Consider the following 25,991-nt stretch of genomic DNA (forward strand, 5'->3'; position numbering starts at 1 on the left):
CAACCATTTCAGGAGGTAACATATGATCAGGAACTAAAGGTACTGAAGGAAGAAGTCCAAGCTGCACTGAAGTCATTGGTGAAAAGCAAGGCTCCAGGAATTGACAGAACACCAGTTGAGATGTTTCAACAAATGGATGCAGCACTGGAAGTACTCACTCGTCTATGCCAAGAAGTTTGGAAGACTGGAAGAGAACCATATTTATAACTATTCTCAAGTAAGGAGATCCAACCGAGTGTGGAAATTATCGAATAATATCATTAATATCACACGCAAGTAAAATTTTGCTGAAGTTCATTCAAAAGCAGTGGTAGCAGTACATCGAGAGAGAACTGCCAGAAATTCAGGCTGGATTCAGAAGAGGACGTGGAACCAGGGATATCATTGCTGATGTCAGATGGATCCTGGCTGAAAGCAGAGAATACCAGAAAGATGTCTGCCTGTGTTTTATCGACTATGCAAAGGCACTGGAATGTGTGGATCGTAACAAATTATGGATAACATTTCAAAGAATAGGAATTCCAGAACACTTAACTGTGCTTATGAGGTACCTGTACATAGATCAAGAGGCAGTCATTCAAACAGAGCAAGGGGATACTGAGTGGTTTAAAGTCAGGGAAGGTGTGCATCAGGGTTGTATCTTTTCACCATATCTATTCAATCTGTAACCTGAGCAAATAATCCAAGAAGCTGGACTATATGAAGAAGAATGTGGCATCAGGATCAGAGGAAGACTCATTAATAACCTGTGTTATGCAGATGACACAACCTTGCTTGCTGAAAGTGAAGAGGACTTGAAGCACTTAATGATGAAGATCAAGGACCAAAGCCTTCAGCGTGGATTACACCTCAACATAAAGTAAACAAAAATCCTCACAACTGGACCAATAAGCAACATTGTGATAAATGGAGAAAAGACTGAAGTTGTCAAGGATTTCATTTTGCTTGGATCTGCAATCAACACCCATGGAAGCAGCAGTCAAGAAATCAAAAGACGCATTGCATTGGGCAAATTGGCTGCAAAAGACCTCTTTAAAGTGTTGAAAAGCAAAGATGTCACCTTGAAGACTAAGGTGTGCCTGACACAAGCCATGGTGTTTTCAATCACTTCATAAGCATGTGAAAGCTGGACTACGAATACACAAGACCAAAGAATTGACACCTTTGAATTGTGTTGGCAAAGAATATTGAATATACCATGGACTACCAAAAGAATGAACAAATCTGCCTTGGAAGAATTACAACTAGAATGCTCCTTAGAAGCAAGGATGGTGAGACTATGTCTCACATACTTTGGACATGTTATCAGGAGGGACTAGTCCCTGGAGAAGGACAACATGCTTGGTAAAATAGAAGGTCATCGAATAAGAGGAAGACCCTCAACAAGAAGGATTGACACAGTGGCTGCAACAACGGGCTCCAGCATAGCAACAATTGCGAGGATGGTGCAGGACCCTGCAGTGTTTCATTCTGCTGTACATAGGGTCACTATGAGTCAGAATCGACTGGACAGCACCTAATAACAACATAAGGAGTGAGATAGGAGACCTGGTGGCGCAGTTGTTAAGAACTGGGCTGCTAACCAAAAGCTTGGAAGTTTAAATCTACCAGCCCTCCTTGGAAACTCTATGGGGCAGTTCTACCCTGTCCTATAGGGTTTCCTATGAGTTGGAATCAAAGGGACGGCAAGGGTTTTTTGCTTTGTTTTTTGGTATAAGGACCAAAGGGGCAGCAACTGGCTTTCTCGCTGTTTTCCCAGCCTGCATCCATTTCCCTATTAGGGCTTCACCTTCTGAGAGTCGATGAGATCGCCTGTGTTATCAAACAGTATTAAGCAACAGGTGTTTCCTAATGGAGCCATTGTGCTCTCAGTGATGCAGAAAGCACTCACATCTGGCACTTTGAAAAATCTCAGAGTGGTTCTGAGGCCTCTGGATGGAGCTTATCACCAGTGAGGTCTCAGCAAATCAGAAACGGCCACATATAAAGATCTTCAAGCTGAAGCCTGTGATAGCTCTTGTTCAGTGTTCTACTTTTATTTATTCATGTAAAAAAATTCACAATAGGACCTTGTTGTTGTTGTAAGTTTCTGTCAAATCGCCTTCTGACTCACGGAGTCCTCATGTACAACAGAATAAAACGTTGCCTGGTCCTGTGCCATCTTCATGACTTTTGGTTTGTGTTAATGAAAGAAAATGAAGCTCAAATTCACAAATGCCTCTGAGTGCAGAGAAAATTCACAAGGGTCACCCATCATTGTAAAACGTACCAAAACACAGACAAGAGGAATACTGTGGGGACACAGTGGCCGTGAAGTTGGGCAGATTCCCCTTTTCAACAAAGATACCTGTTAACCATAAACTAGCTCAGGGTTTATCTTGTACAAAGGACTTAACTTTAAGTAATTTGCCTTGCTTCCTGAGATATAATTCTTGGAATTCCCTGTCTTTATTATTTTAAAAAGGAGCCTTGGTGGCGCAGCGGTTAAGCATTTGGCCGCTAACCTAAAGATCAGTGGTTCGAACCCACCAGCAGCTCTGAGGAAGAACCATGTGGCAGTTTGCTTCTGTAAATAGTCTCCCCATTGCCGTTGAGTCAATTCCAACCCACAGCGACTCTGTAGGACAGAGCAGAACTGCCTCATGGAGTTTCCAAGGCTGTAAATCTTAGCAGAAGCAGACTGCCACATCTTTCTCTCTCAGAGTGGCTGGTGGGTTCGAACTGCTGACCTTTCAGTTAGAAGCTGAGTGGTTTAACCACGCACTACCAGGGCTCCTAGCCGTAAAGATTATAACCTTGGAAACTTTATGGGGCAGTTCTACTATGTCCTATGGGGTCACTATGAGTTGGAATTGACTCCATGGCAACGAGTTATTATTTTAAAACCTCTGGACTATACCCAAGGATTTATGCAAACAAATGGGGGCCACAATAGAGACCAGGCAGTAACCTGTTGCCAGCTGATTTCAGAAAGGGACGGTATGATTTCAATCAGTCCTGTTGAGACTAGCTAATGGTGAATTTTCTTCTCTGTTTCCTCTCTTCTCCTTAAAAGCATTGTTGCAGCTACCCTGCATTGAGCCATTTGTTTTTTTAGAAACAGAATGATCTCCCATTATGCATACGGAATAACTGCTCATATAAACTCTACATGCTTTATTTGTGCTTTATGTTTTAATATATGTTTGCGTCCCTTGCTGTGGCTATTGTATCAATCCATCTCATCGAGGGCTTCCCTTGTTTATTAAGAATTGTAATGAAAGTCTGTTTTTAATATCCATTTCCCCTTCTTCTTGTAGTAGTATCTTGGTTTTATTTTGAGAAGCCACTTCTCCCCTACTCACCCACCTTCTAGTTTTGGTGGGCGTTCTAGCCATCGAGCGCTGCTATAACAGAAATACCACGAGTGGATGGCCTTAACAAAGAGGAGTTTATTCTCTCACACTCTTGTAGGTGACAAGTCCAAATTCAGGGTGTCGGCTCCAGGGGAAGTCTTGCTCTCTCCGCTGGCTCTGGAGGAAGATTCCTTGTCACCAATCTTCCCCAGGTCGAGGAGCTTCTCAGGCTCAGGGACTCCAGGTCCAAAAGACGTGCTCTGCTCCTGCTTTCTTGGTGGTATGAAGTCCTCAACTCTCTGCTTGCTTCTCTTTCCTTTTTATCTCTTGAGAAATAAAAGGGGGTGCAGGCCACACCCCAGGGAAACTCCCTTTACATTGGATCAGGGATGTGACCTGGCTAATTGTGTTGTCAAAATCCCACCTTAACCCTCTTTAACATAAAATTACAATCACAAAATGGAGGACAACCACACAATACTGGGAATCATGGCCTAACCAAGTCGACACATACTTTTGGGGTACACAATTCAATCCATGACAATGGGTATGATCGCAACCCCAGCTGCAGGGATGTGGACATACAACTGAAGCGTGGTAAATCAGGGCATTTGATCACTATGGATGCTGTGATTGGTTGAGACCAAAAGGCATCAACTTATGGACATTGGCTGGTCCTATTATAAAAGAGAAAGATTCTGTTTAGTGGACTTTCCTGGAGCTTCCAGTGCCTACTGGGTACAGAGGAGCTTATCTTGATTTTTATGTGAAATCTCCCAACATTCTAACACTTGCAACTAATTCAATTTTACAAATAAACACTGTATGGTCCAAACAAAACACATCTACTTTGTAAAATGGCAGCGTCAGAGGTCCTCTAACTTCACTAGGGGAGAGGAGAAAAAATTGCCATCAGCATCAGCCCAAAGCTGGTTCCTTTGAGATGGAAGAATTCACCTCCACTCTCCAACTTGTTTACCATTTCTGACCTCAGCCGCCCCTCCACTCTTCAACCCTTTTATGAATTCTTACAGCAGTCATCCCTCCCACAGCACTGTCTACTTCTCTGGGCTTGACAATTTGTTGCAATGGCCATACAGAACTCACAGAATGTACTCATGATTATAGAGTTTTACCATACAGGATCAGGATCAACTTAGAAGTAGCAGGAACAACTCAGGAGACAGGATACAGTTTGTCAATCAGGACAGCTTCCAACCTCGCAACTCTTTCTCAGCTGTGCCAGCAGGCAGAAATGCCTTGCTCTTGGCCTCAACACTTGCTCTTGGCCTTGGCCCCTGCTCTCAAGCTTGGCCCCCACTCAGGCCTGGCCTTTGCCCTGCTTGGGCAAGTGTTACAAAGCCCTTTAGTTCTGCCAGTAAGTGCCCAGGGGCACCCCCACTCCACCAGGAAGGCTCCTGCCCGAAGGCGCTCAGCTCTCTCACTCTGTGTGTCAGCAAGCCCACTGTAGCCTTCTGTAAGCCCCATGAATCTACCAGTCCCAAGCCACTGCCATCTGGTGCCACTGCCATCTCCAGTGTTACAGCTGTCTATTGTTACAGCTCTCTCTGTCTCCGGGGTCTAGAAGGTTCTCAGCACAGGGACTCTGCTCCTGGATTTTCTTCTTGATGGTAGCAAGTCCCTTCCCCGCCCCCACCCCACCCCCCACACACAGCCTCTGAGACTGGCTGTTTTCATTCTCTCTAAATTTTATTTATTTTGTTGTTGTTTTGAGAATATACTCAACCAAACATACATCAATTCAATCATTTTTACATGTACAATTTAGTGACATTGATTACATTCTTCAAGTTGTGCAACCATTTTCATGCCCCTTTTCTAAGCTGTTCCTCCCTCGTTAACATAAACTCACTGCCCCCTAAGGTTTCTGTCTAATCTTTTCAGTTGCTGTTGTCAATTCGATCTCATATAGATAGTTCTTAAAAGAGCATGATGCTCAAGGCTGACCATTTTTACTAGTTAAGCTAAACTATTGTTCGGTTTCAAGAGACTTCAGGGAATATTTTTGGTTTAAGGTTTTAAGATTATCTCAAGGCAATATTTCAGGGGTTCAACCACCCTCCATGGATCTAGAAAGTTTGGAGTCCATGATAATTTGATATTCTGTTCTGCATTTTTGCATTTTTGATATGGATTCTTCTACACAATCTTTGATCAAAATGTTTAGTGATAGTTGCCAGGCACCATCCAGGTTTTGTCTCATAGCAAAGGAGAGAGTTGTTCATGGAGGCAATTAGCCACACATTCCATATCCTCCTTCTATTCCTGATTCTCCTTCCTCTGTTGCTTCAGGTGAATAGAGACCAACTGGTGTACTTTGGAAGACCACTTATAAACTTTTAAGACCCCAGGCACTATGCAATGAACTAGGAGATAGAACACATTATTAGATCAATTAACTAGGATATCCCACAAAACCATGACCCTAAACCTCCAAACCAAGGAACCAAATCCCATGAGGAATTTGGTTGTACGTAAGTAGCCTCAGCAGCTACTTTTTTTTTTTTTTTTTTAATGGTTCTAAATATATCTACCAACTCAACTTTTTTTCAGGCGTACAACTTACTGACAGCAATTACAATAATTGGCTGGGCAACCTTACCCTTAATCAATGCAATTTTTCTATCACTGTTAACCTTTTTCCCCCTCCCTCCTGTCCCTGGTAACCACTAATAAACTTTGGTCTCTGTACGTTTGCCTTTTCTTGTTTTTTTATGTAAGCGAGGTCATACATATTTGTCTTTTTGTGATTGGCTTGTTTCACTTAGTGTAATGTCTTTAAGTTTCATCCATGTATCAAGACTTCATTTCCCCTACTGGCTGAGTAGTATACCATTTTATGTATGTACCACATTTTGTTTATCCATTCATCTGTTGATGGGCATTTAGGTCGTTTCCAAATTTTGGCTATAGTGAATAGTGCTGCAATGAACACTGGTGTACAAGTCTCTGAGTCTCTGCTTTCACGTCTTTTGGGTATAATCCTAGGAGTGAAATTGCTGGGTCACATGGTAGTTCTAGGAACCACTACACTGTTTTCCACAATGGCTGTAGCATTTTGCATTCCCACCAGCAACGCGTAAATGATCTAATTTCCCCTCATCCTCGACAACATTTGTTGTTTTCTGTTTTGTGTGTGTGTGTGTTTTGTGTATGGTGTGAGGCATGAATCCTGATTCATTTTTCTGCATGTGCAGGTACAGTTTTCCCAACACCGTTTATTGAAGAGACTCTTCTTTCCCCATCAAATGGATTTAGCACCTTTGTCAAAAATCAGTTGAAAATTCATGTCTGGGCTTATTTACAAACTCTGAATTCTGTTCCATTGGTCTATGTGTCTATTGTTATATCAGCACTAGGATGTTTTGATTTCTGAAGCTGTATAGTATGTTTTAAAATCAGGAAGTGTGAGTCCTCCTACTTTGTTCTTCTCTTTCAACACTGCTTTAGCTATTCAGGGTCTCTTGTCATTCCATATAAATTTGAGGATTAGTTTTTGTATTTCTGTAAAGAAGGCTATTGGAATTTTGATTGAGATTGCATTGAGTCTATAGGTTGCTTTGGGTAGTATTGACATCTTAACAATATTAAGTATTCCAATCCATGAACATGGAACATCTATATTTATTTAAATCTTCCTTAATCTCTTTCAACACTGTTTTATAGTTTTCCTTATATAAGTCTTTCACGTGCCTGGTTAGATTTATTCCTAGGTATTTTATCCTCTTAAATGCTATTGTAAATGTAACGGCTTCCATAATTTTCCATTCAGGTCTCTCATTGCTGATGTATAGAATCCCAACTGACTTTTGTTTGTTGACCTTGTACCCTGCAACTTTACTAAATTCCTCTATTAGTGCTATATGTTTTCTTGTGGGCTCTTTGGGATTTTCTGTATATAAAAAACCCAAAACCAAACCAGCTGCCGTTGAGTCAATTCCGACTCAAAGGAACTATATAGGATAGGTTGCAACTGCCCCAAAGAGTGTCTTGGGAGCACCTGGTGGATTCGAACTGCCTACCTTTTGGTTAGCAAATGATCTATGTATAAAAAGAAAAATAGGATCATATAATTCGTGAATAGAAATAATTTCACTTCTTCTTTTCCAATCTGGGTACTTTCTTTCTTTTTCTCAACTTATTGCTATGGCTAGGACTTCTAATACAATTTTAAATAGAAATGGTGAGAGTGGGCACCTTTGTCTTGCTCCCAGTTTCAAGAGGAAAGCTCTCAGTCTTTCTCCATTAAGTATAATGTTGACTGTTGGCTTTTCATATATGCCCCGAATCATACTGAGGAATTTCCTTTCTATTCTAATCTTCATTATGGTTTTCATCAAGAAAGGGTAGATTGGCTCTTTTTGAAAGTAGCAGGACTGCATAACTGGCCAATTCCCTAAAATTGTTCCATGCACCTTATTTGCATAGTCTCATCACCACAAGGATTCCACACACCTTATTTGCATAGCCTTACCTAATCATTTTCTGGGAGTTACAAGCCCATGGCTAGAAAGGCCATATAAAAGCAACTTATTGCACACATATGTCTACAGGATGTTTACAAACAGTGGATGATATCTTTGTAAACTCTTGCACAAACATTTCATCAAGGCATGCCTCTAGACTAGCTCTTTGAACTCCTCTCACAGAGTTGTTGGAGCGGGGCAAATAACAAGAACTGCTGAGTGCTTTTACACAGCTATCCTCATAGGATGAATAAATAATGATTCTTTCCTTTCCATCCATTCAACAAGAAAAATAGCAGTGTTTACAACTGCAAGTTTAGATTGGAACACACCAGATTTGAATCCTAGCACAGCAGCCGACTAGTGGTGTGATAGTGATAATAATAGAACTTACCTCCTACAGATATTGGTTATGAGGCTTAGGTGTTACAAAAGGCCTTCAAGATTGCCCTGATGGTTTCCTTCAAGAGAGAAGGTCACTTCAAAAGAAGACAAGTTTCCCGGCCTCCTAGCATCCAGGCCAGCATTGCAGATCCATGGGAATCTTTCCCCTAAAATCTGTCTTCAAATCTCTGCCTCATCTCCTCCTCAGCTAGTATTGTGTTTCTTTTTTCTTGTCTCTCTGAACAGACAAGAATGAGAACAATTTCTCTCTTCTCAAGGAAACTCTCTTGGAAAAAAGAGCTCAACGCATCCCATCTTTAGACTTACGAGGGTTTAGATTTGTGTTGGTTTTATTTTTCTCTTTGTTTTTGTACATCTATAAGAAGGGCGGTGCAAACAGTTAACACAGTCTGCTGCTAACTAAAAGTTTGGAGGTTCTAGTCTACCAGAGGCACCTTGGAATGGCCTGGAAATCTACTTGCAAAAATTCAGCCACTGAAAACCCTACAGATCACAGTTCTGACACAGATGTGATTCCCATGAATTGGAATCAACTGGAGCAACTAGTATAAGAACATTATCTTCTCTCTCTCACCTCTTAATTTTAACTCTTCATTTATACGCTAATCCTTTGCTTTTCCTTTCTCTTCCATTTCCCCGTGCCCTTCCCACCTTGCTTTACACATTCTTTTACCCCACATTTCACCCTTTCTTCCTATTCCTATATCTGTAAAATAAGAATAGAACTGTTTCATCATGGCTGCATTAAGGTTTAGAAAAATATATTCAAAGTTCCTAATATTGACTGGCTATGATAGGTTTTTAATAAACGGAAGATGTTCTTCTTCCTTTTCCCATTCCTTTGTATAAGTCCTCTTCTTGTTCTTGTTTCCTTACTTAGATAGCTCCTTGGTATCCACCCTCTCCCTTTCCGCCCCCAGCTTTGTACTGACAGGTTTGTATCAGCACCTTCTTCACCCCCGCAGCTCAGTGAGGCAGCTGTCTTCATTCAAACCAATAACAGCCTTTCCTTGGCACTTTATTGTTCTTTCTGCATTTGAGATATACAATGGCAACTTGTTCTATTGTTGAGATAATTGACTAAATATCACAAGAGAAAAAAGAGTCACATTTCATGAACTTCAGAAATTTTCTCAATAAGGTATACTTGCTCTATGCACATTTTAATTATCTTTGTCAAAAGATTATTTAGTTGCTAGAGGCAGAATTGCTTGAAAGTCACCAGGTAGACCTTGGCTCACACCTCGAGTTCTCTTTTGGGAGCTGAAACTTGAACCCCCAGGGTGTCTTCACTTAATTCTCTTCGAGAGGGTGGACAGGAGACATTCACTTACATGCGTGCTTGACAGACACTGCCACAATACCCTCTTACCTTGAATTTTTGAATTATGTTTCCTGGAATTCATACCTCACTCCTAGAATGTCACTTCTTGGCTCAGGAATCTTTAATAACTACTTCCTACTGTATTCAGCCTATATAGCTGCCTTTGTGATGCCATGGAGTTCTAGAAAAGAACATGCCTCCAGAAGCCATCCTGAGTCTACCACTCACCAGGTGTGTGGGCTTGGAAATATTACTTAACGTCCGTGCCCCTTTGTAAAATGGGATTAAAAAAGAAAAAAAAAAAAAAACTAGTTGCTGTAAAGTAAACTCTGACTCGTGGTAACCCCATGTGCGTCAGAGTAGAACTGTGCTCCATAAGGTTTTTAATGTCTGATTTTTCAGCAGTAGATTGCCAAGACTTTCTTCTGAGGCACGTGTGATGGACTCAAACCTTCAACCTTTTGATTAGCCACTGAGCACGTTAATCATTTGCACCAGACAGAAATTCACAAGATGGGAATAAATGGGTATAATAATGGACCTACTCCATAGGTTTTGTAAGGGTTAAATGATTTCATATAAGTAAAACACTTAAAAAAGGCATTTCACATATGAAGTTCCATTTAAGAGTTAGTAAATCTTTCAAGACCAAGCAATATAGAACCGATTTCTCTCTCCACTTTAGGTAGGGTAAAAAACAAACAAATGAACAAACCTGTTGCCATCAAGTCAATTCTGACTCATAGCAACCCTGTAGTGAAGAGTAGAACTGCTCCATAGAGTTTCCAAGGAACAGCTGGTGGATTCAAACTGCCGACCTATTGGTTAGCAGCCATAGCTTTTATCCACTGCACCACCAGGACTCCCTAGTTAGGGTAGCATGGTAGAATTCCCTTTGAACTGAACAATGATAGCCTTCATTGACATCACTCCTTATGTGCCAGACATGGTGGTAGGTACTATACATGCCCTATCATAGACAAGTTACACAATGAATTTAAGGTGTAGGTATAAAAATATTACCCTCAAGTTGTTTTTGTTGTTAGTAACCGTCAAGTTGGCTTCAATTCCTGGTGACCTTATGTATAACAGAACAAAACGTTGCCCGGTCCTGCACCATCTTCATGATCATTGGTATACTTGAGTCCATTGTTTCAGCTATTTTGCCAATCCATCTCATTGTGGGTTTCCCTCATTTTCACTGACTCTCGACTTTACCAACCATGATGTCCTTTTCTAGTGACTGGTTTTTCCTGATGACTTGTCCAAAGTAAGGTAGCCGAAGTCTTGTCATCCTCACTTCTAAGGAGCATACCTGTGTTGTTGTTGTTAGGTGCTGTCGAGTCAGTTCTGACCCATAGCAAGCCTATGTACAACAGAATGAAATACTGCTGGGTCCTGTGCCATCCTCACAATTTTTGTTATGCTTGAGCCCACTGTTGCAGTCACTGTGTCAATCCATCTCGTTGAGAGTCTTCTCTTTTTCACTGACCTACTTTACTAAGCATGATGTCCTTCTCCAGGAACTGGTCCCTCCTGATAACATGTCCAAAGTACACGAGAAGGAACCTTGATATCCTCACTTCTAAAGAGCATTCTGGCTGTACTTCTTCGGAGGCAGATTTGTTCATTCCCACGTAACAGGTGAGGAACTAAGACAGTGAAAGTTTAAAATGTTATGTTAGATCATTCACCTATAAGCATTTTATTAAGATGGTTGCTTTTATGTGCAAGCAACAAAGTCTAACCAAAACTGTCTTATGCAAAAAGTGAAGATTTATTACTCAGGTAACTAGAAAGTCCAAAGTGGGCACTTCTAGCTTCAGGCACAGTTGAACCAGGTGATTAAATGACCTATTTTTATCTCTTGGCCCCTTTATGCTCTGTTGGCCTCATTCTGAAACAGGATCTCCCCACGAGGTGGCAAAATTAGAAAAAAAAAAAAAACATATTTATGAACTTTCTTTTAACTCTTTAATCTTTTGTATATTTTCCTCTTCATTCATGTGGTTATCTCAAGCTTTTTTTTTTTTTTTTCCCTATGCTAGTTAATTTACTTGTAGCTGAGGCTATTTTTTTCTTGTGATTTCTATTTAATTCATTAATTTTATAATAGTGTTTTGTTCTCAGTTTGTTTCCTGAAATCTTCAATGCCCCTTTCATCCTATTCTGTCGTTTTATTATCTCAGCTTTGAGCTCTCATTGAAATCTTGTTCTAATTAGTATTTTTTTTCCCTACTGCTTGAAGTACTACTCCTCATGAAATTCTGTGAGCTATGTTTTCTTTCCACCAAACTTCTTCATCTGTGTCTTGTGAGCTACGTTGCATGTTTCTGTATTTTTTGCCTTTTAATTGCGTTAGTAAATTTTCAGTGTTGTAATACTTTTATAAATCTCTTGTTTATACTAGCCAGGCGTGCTCTTTCCATATTTTTTTATGTGAAGTTAAAAGAAAAATAAAAAAGCGAATTTGCTTTCCCCTTACTGGTCTTTATCTGAAAACTGTTTGTCTTTCTGATGAGCAAGAACTCGAGTCTGGGCATTGCTTCCATACACTTTCCATACACAGAAAAATTTAGCATGTGTGAGGTGGGGCAGGAGAAAGTGTAGATGCAGAAATTGTTAGATTCCAGGCTTTGTGCTTTGTGTCCCTCTCTGTCTCCATGTCTCTTTCTCTTTCTCTGTCTCCTTAAATGCCCTGGTATCTAGATTTACTCCCCTTGGTTTAAGGTGTATTTCAATGACTTGAGAAAATTCATTCACACTTTGCATTTTATGCCTAATTAGGTCTAGGGGCCCAGAAAAAGAAAATGTCAGAACTTGATGTTCCACCTATCTCAGCAAAAATCATTTTCTGGTTAGTACCCAAGATTGAAAGCTATTTCATAACTACCAGTGGGCAGCTCCTCAGGCCACATGTCCTCATGCTGGGGAGTGCTAATAGGTGTTTCACTGTTCCTCCCCCTCCCCCCCCCCTCCAGCTCCATTCCCTCCCGCCATGCCCAGTACTATTCTGGGGAATGCAGAAAGGATTAGAAGCTCTGCTACATTTTGGCAGAATATTTTTTATCCTCATCGTCATTTTTAAGGTTTATGTTGAACCCCCTTCATTGTATGGTTACTGCAAGCAGTGTTTTTGTGGTTTTTACTATTTTTATCAACTTCATGAGCATTGGGGAAATGAAAATCTGTGATTCGGCTTGAACATGTCAGCTTTACCCAGAAACCCTGTTTTCTTCCTTATAAAAAAAGTTAGCAAACTGACGTTCTGAGAGTTTGGATTTCTCTAAAATGCTCAGTTTTTAAGGAAAGGGATAGGATTTAAAATCTGTTCTTTTGATTCCAGTTCCAGTGAGCTATCCCTCTTGCCTTCACTCTTGCAACAGATATTCGCCACTTCCACTGGGAACTGAAATAGAGAAAATGGGGGTAAGCCACAGCATGAAGAAGGAAGACTCAACCAACTGCTGAGCTACTTATTATTATTGTTGTGTTCATGGGTTCATTCATTCAACAAATGTGCTCTTAAATTGAGTGTCTACTACAAATCAAGCACTCTTTCAGGTGCTAGGATATAATGGGGAACAAGAGAGACAGGTCTGGTTCGTATGGAGCCTCTGATCCTATTGACGGTGATAGATAATAAATAAGGCAACTCACAAAGAGGCATATTTAGATTACAATAGGTTCTATGAAGACACCAAACAGGCAATGTAGTAGAGAGTACTTAAGGTTGGGGGCAAGGGTGCTACCTTGCATGATGTGGTCCGGGAAGGTCTTCAGGGGGTTGGTGATACTTTGAGATCTGAAGGATGAGAGAGGTGGAAGGATAAATCAGGCAGAGGAATCAGTGTACTCAAAGTCTTGAGGTGGAAAACATTTTGGAGAAGTGAAAGATCTGAGTGCAGAGCCAGGTCAATGAAGTGTCGAGATGAAAGTTGCCGATGGTAGGAGATGAGGGCCCACCCATGGGTGGAGGCCAGACCATGTAAGTCACGTTGTTGTTGGCTGCCATCAAGTCACCTTGGACTCATGACAACACCACGCACAATGAAACAAAACACTGACCGTCCTTGTACCAACCCCATGATTGGCTGGGGATGGACCATTGTGATCCATAGGGTTTTCATTGGCTGATTTTCAATGTCAATCACCAAGTCTTCCTTCCTAGTCCACCTTAGCCTGAAAGCTCTGCTGAAACCTGTTCAGCATCATAGCAACACACAAGCCTCCATTAACAAATGGGTTGTGGCTGTGGAGGAGGTGCATTGGCCAAGGAATCAAACCCAGGACTCTTGCATGGAAGTCAAGAACCACCAATGCCCCTTATGCAAGAAAACTGCATCACGATGAAGGGTTTGACTAATTGTCAAATAGTCGAGAGGATTGCTGAAGACGGCCTCTTTTCCGTGAAGATTTGCAAAGAGGATATTTTAGATGCTGGAGGTGGCGGCACTGGTGCTAAATGACTGTTACATTCTCTCCCAAAGGTGGCAACTTCACAGCACTAAGTGGAAAGAGCTCGGTGTATTTATAGTTTTTTTTTTAAAGAGCTCAGAGATGAAAGGTACAAGAGGAAGTCAAACCAATGGCTATTCTAACATTTCCAGACGCCCACCCAAGACCCTGAGAGAGTCCTCTGGCATTTTCTACTCTCTATCTGAACACTTGGTAAGAATCTTCTTTTCATTTCCCCAGCTACATCTCACTTGCCTGTGTCTTCTCACTTTGCTGGATGGATATAAGGGTTAATTCCACATCTGTAATTCAGGAAGAGCTTTCTTCCAGACTGCCAACCTCTTTGACAATTTGTCATGGCTGCTGTGCATTAGAATGTCACTTCTCTCCACTGTCCCTTTGAAAGCAGCCTATTTAAAGAAAGATGATGTGGGGTTAGAGTCAATAAAATCAGGTGGTAAACAATTCTTCAGCAATGTCTGGTTCTCAACAGATTGGCTGGGTGGCCGGAGAGTCATTTTTTGCTGACAAATATCTCCTTGCAGTACAAGCCAGGGAGACACTGAGGTGCACTGGGTGGATGAAGGATGCACCCAAATGAGAACCAAATCTGGTCCATAAAAGCTTCTTCGATAGCTCTTGTGGAGGTACTGCTGTGAGGCTTTCCTGGGGAGAACACAGCTCTGCCCCAAGTGAATTCTCTCTGTTTAGGCAAGTAAATTGACATTTTGAGCTTCAATGTCCCCCGTTTATACATTTGAATAAATAGGTCTACCACCACTTAGAGGCTTAAACAAGATACATGACAGTGACCAGCATGGTGCCAATGCGTCTTTGTAGCTTCCTCCCATCCCTCCTATTGTTTCTGCTTCAACCCCCTTCCTTTCTGTCTTCTTTATCAGCCTTTTGGATCTGGTTTTATAATCTCATCAGAAAGCTTGGTGTAGCAGTTAGAGCACAAACTCTAGAGCCAGACCATGGTTTGCACAATGGTCCTGCCATTTTACTTGCTATGCAACCTTGGGCAAGTCACTTGAACTCTTTGTACTTCAGTTTCCTTACCTACTTAGTGGTGACCATGTCTCACAGGGTTGTTGTAAGGCTTAAATCAGTCAATATAGAAAGTGTTTAGGACAATGCATGGCTTATAGCATGTGCTTTATGTTAGTTGTTAGTATTATTATTGTTATTCTAACTTCATTATTATTATTATTTCTTGTTTATCTTTCTGGATGTGAGTATTATTACCACAGATACTTGTCTGTTGGTTCATCTCACAGTACAGTGCAAAGCTGCTGGCACAAGCGGAGTCATATGGACCCTTGATTCACGCTCTTGTCCATAGCTTGGATTTTGAGGCAGGGGCAAACATTGCAGCTATGACAATAAATTAATACCGCCTAGGCTTTGTCTGGAATCCCTGGAGGCATAGTGGTTAAGAGCTATGGCTGCTAACCAAAAGGTTGGCAGTTCAAATCCACCAGGCACTCCTTGGAAACTCTATGAGGCAGTTCTACTCTGTACTATAGGATCACTATGAGTGGGCATAAACTTAACAGCAATGACTTTGGTTTTTTTTTTTTTTTAGGCTTTGTCCACAGAGTTGTACACAACATAAATACTTTTTCACAGCCCCATTTTTAATAGTAAAATATTATCCCATATAAGAAAAATGAGTGAAGAAATAATGATACATTAATAAGATGGAGTGTTAGATACCTATAAAAATAATACTCTAAAAAAAAAAAAAAAAAGATGACATGAGTAAATGCCAAGAGTGCATTGCTAAATAAAAAGTTAGAGTGAGCTAATATACACAGTATGATCCCAATACAGAAACACATACACACACTAAAAACAGAGGGGGAATGTATCAAAAAATTAATATGAGTTAATTGTGGGTATAAGATTATAGATAAATTTACTTTTATATCTGTCTGAACACTTCAAATTACTACAGTGAAGCAGGGTAGTTTAAACTAGAATAAGTGGAGTAAATATTATATTAAAGGTCTATAGGCATTGCCTATTCTTTCATTAATTCCAGAGAAAACCCTTATTTTCCTGCCTGAGTGCTCATAGAATTCTTCTTAAGAAATTTTAAAAACTCAGGATGTATCTAAGTTTAGGTATATATCAGAGTCCAGTCAGGAAACAGAATGCACAAAAATTATTTGAACAAAGAATTAATAGAAATAATTTTAACGAGGCATAAATTTAAAAGCTAGGTAAGTGAACTCTAAGGTGTCAAGAAGGAAGCTACTCAAGGCAGGAGCTACCACCACTACTGAAGGAAGGAACTACCGCCATGAGGGCTGGATCAACAAAAGGAAGAGACTGGAATTGTTAAAATTTAGGAGGTTGAGGAGGAGTCCAGTGGGCCTGAGGAGAGGGGCACAGGCTAGTGCTGGTGCTGGAGTCTCTGAGTGGGGCAACGAGGCTGGCTCTACAATTATTGGAAAAACTGCAGACCAGATTCAGCTGCTGCCAAGTGAGAGAATTGCCTCCATGGAGAATTCCACCTCCAGCCTTACAGTCTCCTCTAGCTCCCCCTGTGGGTAAAGATTGATAGGAAGTAGTCAAGCAGAAACGTGATTTAGAGTACCAGTGCTGGTATCACAAAACCAATTATAAAGGGTGAGTTTGATGTTAAGAGACAGTACCTTAATAAATGGCACAATGTGGGGCATTTTTAAATCAATTCTCCCTTAAACGTGGTTAGCTGTTCAAGTCTTTTACACTCTGGTCTTTCTTCAGTTTAGAAATTTTCTTCTATTATAACTTTGCTTATTGTTTCATTTCTAGTTGTTCTTGTTTCTTTTTCTGGATGACCACTGTCATGCTTGAATTATGTCCCCCCAAAAACATGTGTATTAATTTGGTTAGGCCATGGTTCCCAGTATTCTGTGGTTGTCCTCCATTTTGTGATTATAATTTCATGTCAAAGAGGATTAGGATGGGATTGTAACACCCTTATCAGGCCACATCCCTGATACAATAGATCCCCTGGGGTGTGGCCTGCACCACCTTTTATCTCTCAAGAGATAAAAGAAAAAAGGAGTAAGCAGAGAGTTGAGGACCTCATACCACCAAGAAGGCAGCGCCGGGAGCAGAGCATGTCATTTGGACTCGGGGTTCCTGTGCAGAGAAGCTCCTAGTCTGGGGGGAGATTGAGGACAAGGACCTGCCTCCAGAGCCGACAGAGAGAGAAAACCTTCCCCTGGAGGCAATGCCCTGAATTTGGACTTTTAGCCTACTTTACTGTGAGGAAATAAATTTGTCTTTGTTAAAGCCATCCACTTGTGGTATTTCTGTTATAGCAGCACTAGATAACTAAGACGACCACTCTATTCTGTATATACCACCCTCCTCCTTAATTTTTACCTCTCTTTATCTTTTTTCTTTGTCCTGTTTATACTCTCCCAGCTTTTTCCTCCACATTTACTAAAGAGTTTATAGATTAACTTCAGTTCCTCCATCGACTCCCATGGGTTTTTTTCCATTCTGTGCTATAATTTTTAGCTTATTAGCATCATTTTCTTATTCCTATCAGATCACCTTGCATCTCTACCCTGATTTCAGAGAGAACATATGGTAGTTTATTTCTTCAAAGGATCACACAAGTACCTCCAAAAATTTACATGATTTCTTGTGGACACCCTCTTTCAGAGCTGTGTACTTATAATATAGTAGAGTAATATTTTATTTCCATGCTGTATATTTACAAATTTATTTCTTAATTGTTCAGGAATAAATAAAATTCTAGATGTCTTAGGGTAATGGGGTGAAATTTATTAGGTCACAGCACAGAAAAGCTCAGGAAATAGTTTTTGCTTCAGGAACAGTGGTTCCAGGGTGTTAAAATGTCCTTAGTATTAAGTCTGTGTCCATACCTCAGCTTTTCTTTCTTCTGTATTGCCTACATTATCAGGCTGAAATTTCTAACGTGGTGGCAGGATGTCAATAAGTATATTTCAACTTGCATCCTGCTATGCTCAATTACAATGGCAAGAGAGTTACTACTTCACCAGATTTCCATCAGAAGTTTCCCAAATTAATATGATTTATCTCAATTGTAATAAATTAGATTACAAGTTCTTAGCCAGAGGAATAAGGCAAGAAAAAGAAATAAAGGTATCTAAATTGGAAAGAAAGAGGTAAAACTATCTTTACTCATAGATGACACGATCCTATATATTGAAAACCCCAAAGAATCTACTAAAAAGCTTCTATAACTAGTAAAGAAATTCAGCAAAGTTGAAGGATACAAGGTAAACACACAAAAATCAGTTGGGTTTCTATACAACAGCATTAAGAAATCTGAAGAAGAAATTAAGAAGACAACTCTATTTGCAATAGCATCTAAGAGAATAAAATACCTAGGAATAAATTTACACAAGAGTGGGAAAGATTTATACAATTAAAATTATAAACACTGCTGAAAGAGACTAAAGGAGGCATAAAAAATGGAAAGATGTTCTTCACACATGGATTGAAAGGCTTAATGTAGTCAACTTGTCAATATCACCGAAAATGATCTACAGATACTATAACAATCCAAATTAAAATTCCAACAGGATTCTTTACAGAAATGGAAAAACTAATCCCCAATTTTATATAGAAAGACAAGATTCCCCAAATAGCCAAAGCAATTTTGAAGAAGAACGAATGAGGAGACTTCACACTTTCTGATTTCAAAATGTATTACATAGCCACAGTAATCAAAACAGCCTGGTATTGATTTAATGATACACACATAGACCAATGGAATAGAACTGAAAACCCAGAAATAAATCTGTGGTCAGATGATTTTCAACGAGAGAGCCAAGTACATTCAATGGGGAAGGAACGGTCACTTCAACAAATGGTGCTGTCAAAACCGAATTTCCACATGCAGAGAAATGAAGCAAGATCCATACCTTACACCATACACAGAAATTAATTAAAAATGGATCAGGGACCTAAATGTTAAATCTAAAACCATAAAATTCTTGGAAGAAAATACAGGATCAAAGCTTTGGGACTTTTTTTTTTTTTCAATGAGAGATTATCAAACTCAGCAATGAATGCATGAACAACAGAAAGCAAAATAGATACCTGGGACCTCATAAAAGTTAATTATTTATGTTCACCAAAAGACTTTATCAAAAGAGTAAAGAGACAGCGTACAGACTGGGGAAAAAATATTTGGGAACACTATAACCACTAAGGATCTAATATCTAAAATATACAGAAAACTTCTACAGCTTAAAACTTCTACAACTTAACAAAAATAACCCAATCAAAAACTGGACAAAGGACATGAACATGTACTTCACCAAAGAAGATATCCGAATAGCCAACAGACACATGAAAAGATGCTCAATGTCTTCAGACATCAGAGAAATGCAAATCAAAACCACAATAAGATACCATTTCAGTCCCACTAGGACCCTTTCACCATACTTATTCAATCTGTATTTGGAGCAAATAATTAGAGAAGCTAGACTATATGAAGAACATGGCATCAAGATTGGAGGAAGACTCGTTAACAACCTGTGCTATGCAGATGACACAACCTTGCTTGCTGAAAGTGAAGAGGACTTGAAGCACTTACGATAAAGATCAAAGACTATAGCCTTCAGTATGGATTACATCTTAACATAAAGAAAACAAAAATTCTCACACCTGGACCAAGAGGCAACATCGTGATAAATGGAGGAAAGATTGAAGTTACTAAGGCTTTCATTTTACTTGTATCCACAATCAACGTCCATGGAAGAAGCAGTCAAGAAATCAAACAACACATTGAATTGGGCAAATCTGCTGCAAACCAAAAAACCAAACCCATTGCCATCAAGTCGATTCTGACTCATAGTGACTTCACAAAACAGAGTAGAACTGCCCCATAGGGTTTCCAAAGAGCGGATTCAAACTACCGAACTTATTGGTTAGCAGCTATAGTGCGTAACCACTGCACCACCAGGGCTCTATCTGCTGCAAAAGACCTCTTTGAAGTGTTAAAAAGCAAACACATCACTTTAAGGACTAAGGTGCGCCTGACCCAAGCCATGGTGCTTTCAATTTTCCCATGTGCATGCAAAAGCTGGACAATGAATAAGGAAGATGGAAGAAGAATTAATACCTTTGAATTATGGTATCGATGAAGAATATTGAATATATGATGGACTGCCAGAAGAATGAACAAATCTGTCTTGAAAGAAGTATAGCCAGAATGATCCTTAGAAGCAAAGATGGCAAGACTTCGTCTCACATACTTTGGACATGTTATCAGGAGGGACCAGTCCCTGGAGAAGAACATCATGCTTGGTAAAGTAGAGAATCAGGAAAAAACAGGAAGACCCTCAACAGATGGATTGACACAGTGGCTGCAACAGTGGGCTCAAGCATAACAACAATTGTGAGGATGGCACAGGACCAGGCAGTGTTTCGTTCTGTTGTGCATAGGGTCACTATGAGTCAGAACGGACTCGCAGGCACCTAACAACAACAACAGGATGGCTAAGATTAAAAAAAAAAAAAAAGGAAAATAATAAGGTTGGAGGGGGTGGGGAGAAATTGGAACCAATATCCATTGATGATGGGAATGCAAAATGGTACAGCTGTTTTGGAAAACGACCTGGCAGTTCCTCAAAAAACTAGAGGTAGAGCTGCTTATGTCCCAACAATTCCACTGCTAAGTATATACCCTAGTAATCCAATAAAAGTGACATAAACAGACATATGCACATCTGTGTTCATTGCAGCATTATTCACAATAGCAAAAGCAGTAAAGACTGTCACCCTTGAGTATTGTGTTTATATGTGTATATGTACAGAGAAAGAGAGCGAGAGAGCCCTGGTGGTGCAATGGTTAAAGTGATGGACTGCTAACCAAAAGGTTAGCAGTTCAAAATCACCAGTAGCTCTGCAGAAGAAAGATGTGGCAGTGTGCTTCCACAGAGATTGACAGCCTTGGAAACCCTCTGGGATCGCTATGAATTGGAATTGACTTGACGGTAGTGGGTTTGGTTTATATACGTGTGCATGCGTGTGTGTGTGTGTGTGTGTGTGTGTACCAAAAGGTCAACAGCTATTTTAAAGCACAGATGAGAAGGTTTGGGGTCAGGGAGATCAAGTAAATGGAAGTGAAACAAGGAGAACAGAAAGAAGGAGAGTGTTGACACGATATGAAGACTATAACAAATGTCACTGATTATTATGTCTAGAAAATGTGAAATGAAGGTGGATTTTGCTATGTATTTTTTTTTTTACCAAAAGAAAGGAAAAAAAAAAAGATTACAAGCTCATTCCTGAACCAATCACATTGGCCAGAAGTATTTCATGTTGTATTCCCAGAGTGAAGTAGCATGCCTATTCCTGGAGCCAAGGATGGCTGAGAGTGAAGTAAGGCTAATTCTCTTTAAAAATTATGTGCCATGTTGGTTTCTGGGTACTCAAACCTTGGATAAAGGGAGATACATATGGATTCAGCATTTACCATCAGCCTGGCTGGTGAGAGTACCTTCTCTGTAATTTAAACCTGAAAGGCCACTGTTGTTTGTAACACCCCATAGATATCCAGGAATCTAGTGCATTGCAGTTAGACTAAGGTTGTACCTTCTTTTACTTTCACTTTTGGGCTCTCTAAAATGCATAAATGCATCTAAAGCACAGGTTTGCTCTTCTTAGATCAGTGTGCTTCCTTCATTGCCGCTTTCACAGTTTCCCAGTTTGGCCAGAGGGTAGGGTTCATTCCTTAGGTTCTCAAACTTTTGCCACTGAAGATTCCCCATACACAAAAAGCCTGAACTCATACACTCAAGCAGTATGAAAGCATATCCTGAAGTCGTTCACCACGTGGAGAAATTTCTTTTATACTAAAAATCCATGTGAAATTTTTGTTTTTTACTCAATAACATCGACTCGACAGCAACGGGTTTTTTTTGGTTTTTTTTTTTTTTACTAAATAACAAGAAACCTGGTGGCGTAGAGGTTAAGAGCTACGGGTGCTAACCAAAAGGTCAACAGTTCGAATTCACCAGGTGCTCCCTGGAAACCCTATGGGGTGGTTCTACTCTGTCCTACAGGGTCTCTATGGGTTGGAATCGACTTGACAGCCAAGGGTTTGGTTTTTTGGTCTACTCAATAATATGTCACTTTTGTTTTAAAATAAAATTATTTTAATATTATTAATTGGAAAAAAGAAGAACCAAAAGAAAGCTAGTTTTCTATCTATTGTTAGGGGATGGTATGCCATCAGATTTATTCTATTAATTTTGGAATAATAAAAAAAAATTGGAATAATAGAGCTGGTTTAAAGAGAGATAACTCCACCTATCAGGATCAATACGCAGGCAGTTTCTTCACTGTGCTGTTGTTGCAAAAATTTCAGAATCCAGGCCATATAAATATGTGGATACAAATTTGAAAACAAAAGGTTTCTTCACAGATTCCCAGTATAATTGGCCATTCAAGAAGTTTTACCGTATTTATTTTAAAGCTTCCTACCTCCTCTTCCACTGTCTCATGCTGCTAATATTACAAATTATATAATTTGAGGAGCAAAATCTAACTTTACTAAAATTTTTTTTAGGAGGCAACCATGCCCCAGGCTAGTCCTGCCTCCTGCCATTCTGGAGCCTCAGCACAGTGATTGTATGCTCCATCAACTCTTCCTCCATCAACCCAAGTGGAATGTTTTTTTCTTCTCCTAGGCCTTCAATGCTGAAGTAAATATATTCATTACTGGAATTTGGAAAAGGGAGGGCTATGACTGGCTGGTTTTGAAGACAGTTCTAAACAAGCAGAGGGTGAGTGGCTACCTGTGCTTTTTCCTTTTTTATTTAAGCTCGAAGGTCCATCTTTATGCAGAGGTAGAGGATGAATCAAAGTATATTGTCCATTCTTCTTTGGGAAAGATTGGCCTGTCAAGTGCAACTCAATTCATGGCCACCAACCACATGATATAACATTGAGATTAAGAACACAGATATTGGAACCAGACAGACTTGGATATGAATGCTGGCTTTGTTACTCTCTATGTAAAAAACCAAACCAGTTGCCATTGAGTCGATGTAGGAATACAGTAGCAGCAAGCATACAGTAGTAACAAGCATACCTAGCATCCATATCTTGGTTTCTAATATCATTCTTCAAAGGAACCAGGGCTCCTTGAGTGGTTGGTTACCTGAGGTTGGGGGTTCATGTGGAATGTGTATCAGAGTAGACCTGTGCTCCATAGAGTTTTCAATAGCTGATTTTTTGGAAGTAGATCACCAGGCCTTTCCTCCAAGGTGCCTCTGGGTATACTTGGACCACCAACCTTTTGGTTGGCAGCCAAGTACTTAACCATTGCACCACACATGGGTGCCCTCCAATTTTGTAACGCAAGGATAACACTTGATTTACTGGATACTTGTGAGGATCTTTACAAAACTCAAAGGAAAATCAAGAAGAAAGCTTTTCTGTGAGAAATTTAACAACATGTGCAAGATACACATGAAGGAAACTTAAAAGATAGTGGAGGACACACCATATGACAGGAACAAATGGAAAGGTATGCTCAGTACCTGGATTATCAGATTAATATCATAAATTACTACTTCTCCTTGAATTAATCTGTGAATATAATACAATTTTGCTGAAACATACCAAGAGGCTTGGTTTTGAACAAAAGAACTTGATACTAAAGTTTGTGTGAAAAATTATACAAAAATATTCAAGAGAGCTCATTGAATGTGCTGCAGCCCTCCAGACTGCGTTTCTTTTGCCAGCTAGCTGGGACCTGCTCTGATCAATCATGTCTAGGGGACCTGCAATTGGCACTGATCTTGGCACCACCTACTCCCGTGCAGGTGTCTTCCAACATGGAGCAATTGCAAATGATTAGGGCAACTCAACCACCCCAAGCTGTGTCAGTTTTGCTGCTACCAAACAAGTGATTGGCGATGCCACAAAGAATCAAGTTGCAATGAATCCCACTAACATGGCTTTTGATGACAAATGTCTGATTGGACCAAGATTTGATGATGCTGTGTCCAGTCTGATATGAATCACTGGCCCTTCATGGTGGTGATGATGCAGGCAGGCCCAAAGTCCACGTAGAATATAAAGGAGAGACCAGAAGTTTCTATCCAGAGAAGATGTCATCTATGGTTCTGACAAAGATGAAGAAAATTGCAGAAGCCTACCTTGGAAAGGCTGTTACCAATGCTACTGTCACTGTGCCAACTTACTTTAACGACTCTCAGTGCTAGGCTATCAGAGATGCTGGAACCAGGCTGGCCTCAACGTACTGAGAATCATCAATGAGCCAACTGCTGCTGCTATTCCTTATGGCTCAGACAAAAAGGTTAGTGCTGAAAGAAATCTGCTGATCTTTGACTTAGGAGGTGGCATTTTGATGTGTCAATCCTCGCTATTGAAGATGAAATCTTTGATATCAAATCTACAGCTAGATTTGATATCCACTTAGATGGGTAAGACTTTGACAACTTGAATTGCTGAATTCAAGTGCAAGCATAAGAAGGACATCAGCGAGAACAAGAGGGCGATTTGTTGCCTCGGCACTGCTTGTGAACATGCAAGGTGCACTCTGTCTTCCAGCACCCAGGCCAGTATTAAGATTGATTCCCTGTATGAAGGAATCAACTTCTGTACCTCCATTACACACGCCTGATTTGAAGAATCGAATGCTTACCTATTCCATGACACCCTGAACCCTGTGGAGAAAGCCCTTAGGAATGCCTGGCTAGACAAATCAAAGATCCATGGCATTGTCCTGTTGGGTGATTCTATCTGTATTCCCAAGATTCAGAAACTTCTTCAAGACTTATTCAATGGAAAAGAATTGAACAAGAGCACCAACCCTGATGAGGCAGTTGCTTATGGTGCAGCTGTTCAGGCAGCCATCTTATCTAGAGACAAATCTGAAGATATTATCACTCCTCTTCCTCTTTGTATTGAAACTGCCTGGTGGAGTCATGACTGTCCTGATCAAGTGCAATATTACCATTCCTACCAAGGAGATGCAGAACTTCACAACCTACTCTGACAACCAGCCTGGTGTGCTCATTCAGGTTCATGAAGTTGAGTGTGCCATGACCAAAGATAACAACCTGCTTGGCAAGTCTGAATTCACTGGCATGCCTCCTGCACCCCATGGTGTTCCTCGTATTGAGGTCACTTTTGATATTGATGCCAATGGTATCCTTAACATCTCTGCTGTGGATAAGAGTACTTGAAAAGAGAATAAGATTACCATCACTAATGTCAAGGGCCGCTTGAGTAAAAGAAGACAATGAGCATATGGTCCCGGAAGCTGAGAAGTACAAAGCTGAAGATGAGAAACAGAGGGACAAGGTGTCTTCAAAGAATTCACTTGAATCGTATGCATTCAACACAAAGGCAACAGTTGAAGACGAAAAAACTTCAAGGCAAGATCAATGATGAGGACAAACAAAGGATTCTTGACAAGTGTAATGAAATTATCGACTGGTTTGGTAAGAATCAGACAGCAGAGAAGGAAGAATTTGAATGTTAGCAGAAAGAGCTAGAGAAAGTCTGCAATCCCATCATTACCAAGCTGTACCAGAGTGCCGGAAGCATGCCTGGAGGAATGCCTGGGGGCTTCCCTGGTGGTGGAGCACCTCCATCTGGTAGTTTCTCTTCTGGACCCCCCATTGAAGAAGTTGATTAAACCAATCTCTGAGCAGAGATACCTTAGCATTGTTCCACAGTAAAAAATGGAAGCCCCAAATTTGTAGCACATTCAGTGGCAGTTTTAAAGGTCACACTTCTATGCTAAATTTCTGGGTATTCTTAATACTTGAATATGGAATATGCATAGGGAAAGGAAATCAACACTGCTTTTTACTAGCACTGTAATGTAAGTGCAATGTCTTAAATAAGGCTGTATTTAAATTTGTAAAAAAAAAAAAAAAGTATCCAAGAGAAATAAGAAAAAAATAAGAGCTTTGAAAGGTGCTAATGCTAAGGCAA

The 25,991-nt window shown here is 40.2% G+C and overlaps 1 pseudogene; it reads left to right on the top strand.

Moving 5' to 3' along the window:
- Positions 1 to 22,657: 22,657 nt before the first annotated feature.
- Positions 22,658 to 25,689, top strand: LOC100674184 (heat shock cognate 71 kDa protein-like; annotated as a pseudogene).
- The last annotated feature ends 302 nt before the right edge of the window (positions 25,690 to 25,991 follow it).

Source organism: Loxodonta africana, chromosome 12, assembly GCF_030014295.1.
Source record: "Loxodonta africana isolate mLoxAfr1 chromosome 12, mLoxAfr1.hap2, whole genome shotgun sequence".
Lineage (NCBI taxonomy): Eukaryota > Metazoa > Chordata > Mammalia > Proboscidea > Elephantidae > Loxodonta > Loxodonta africana.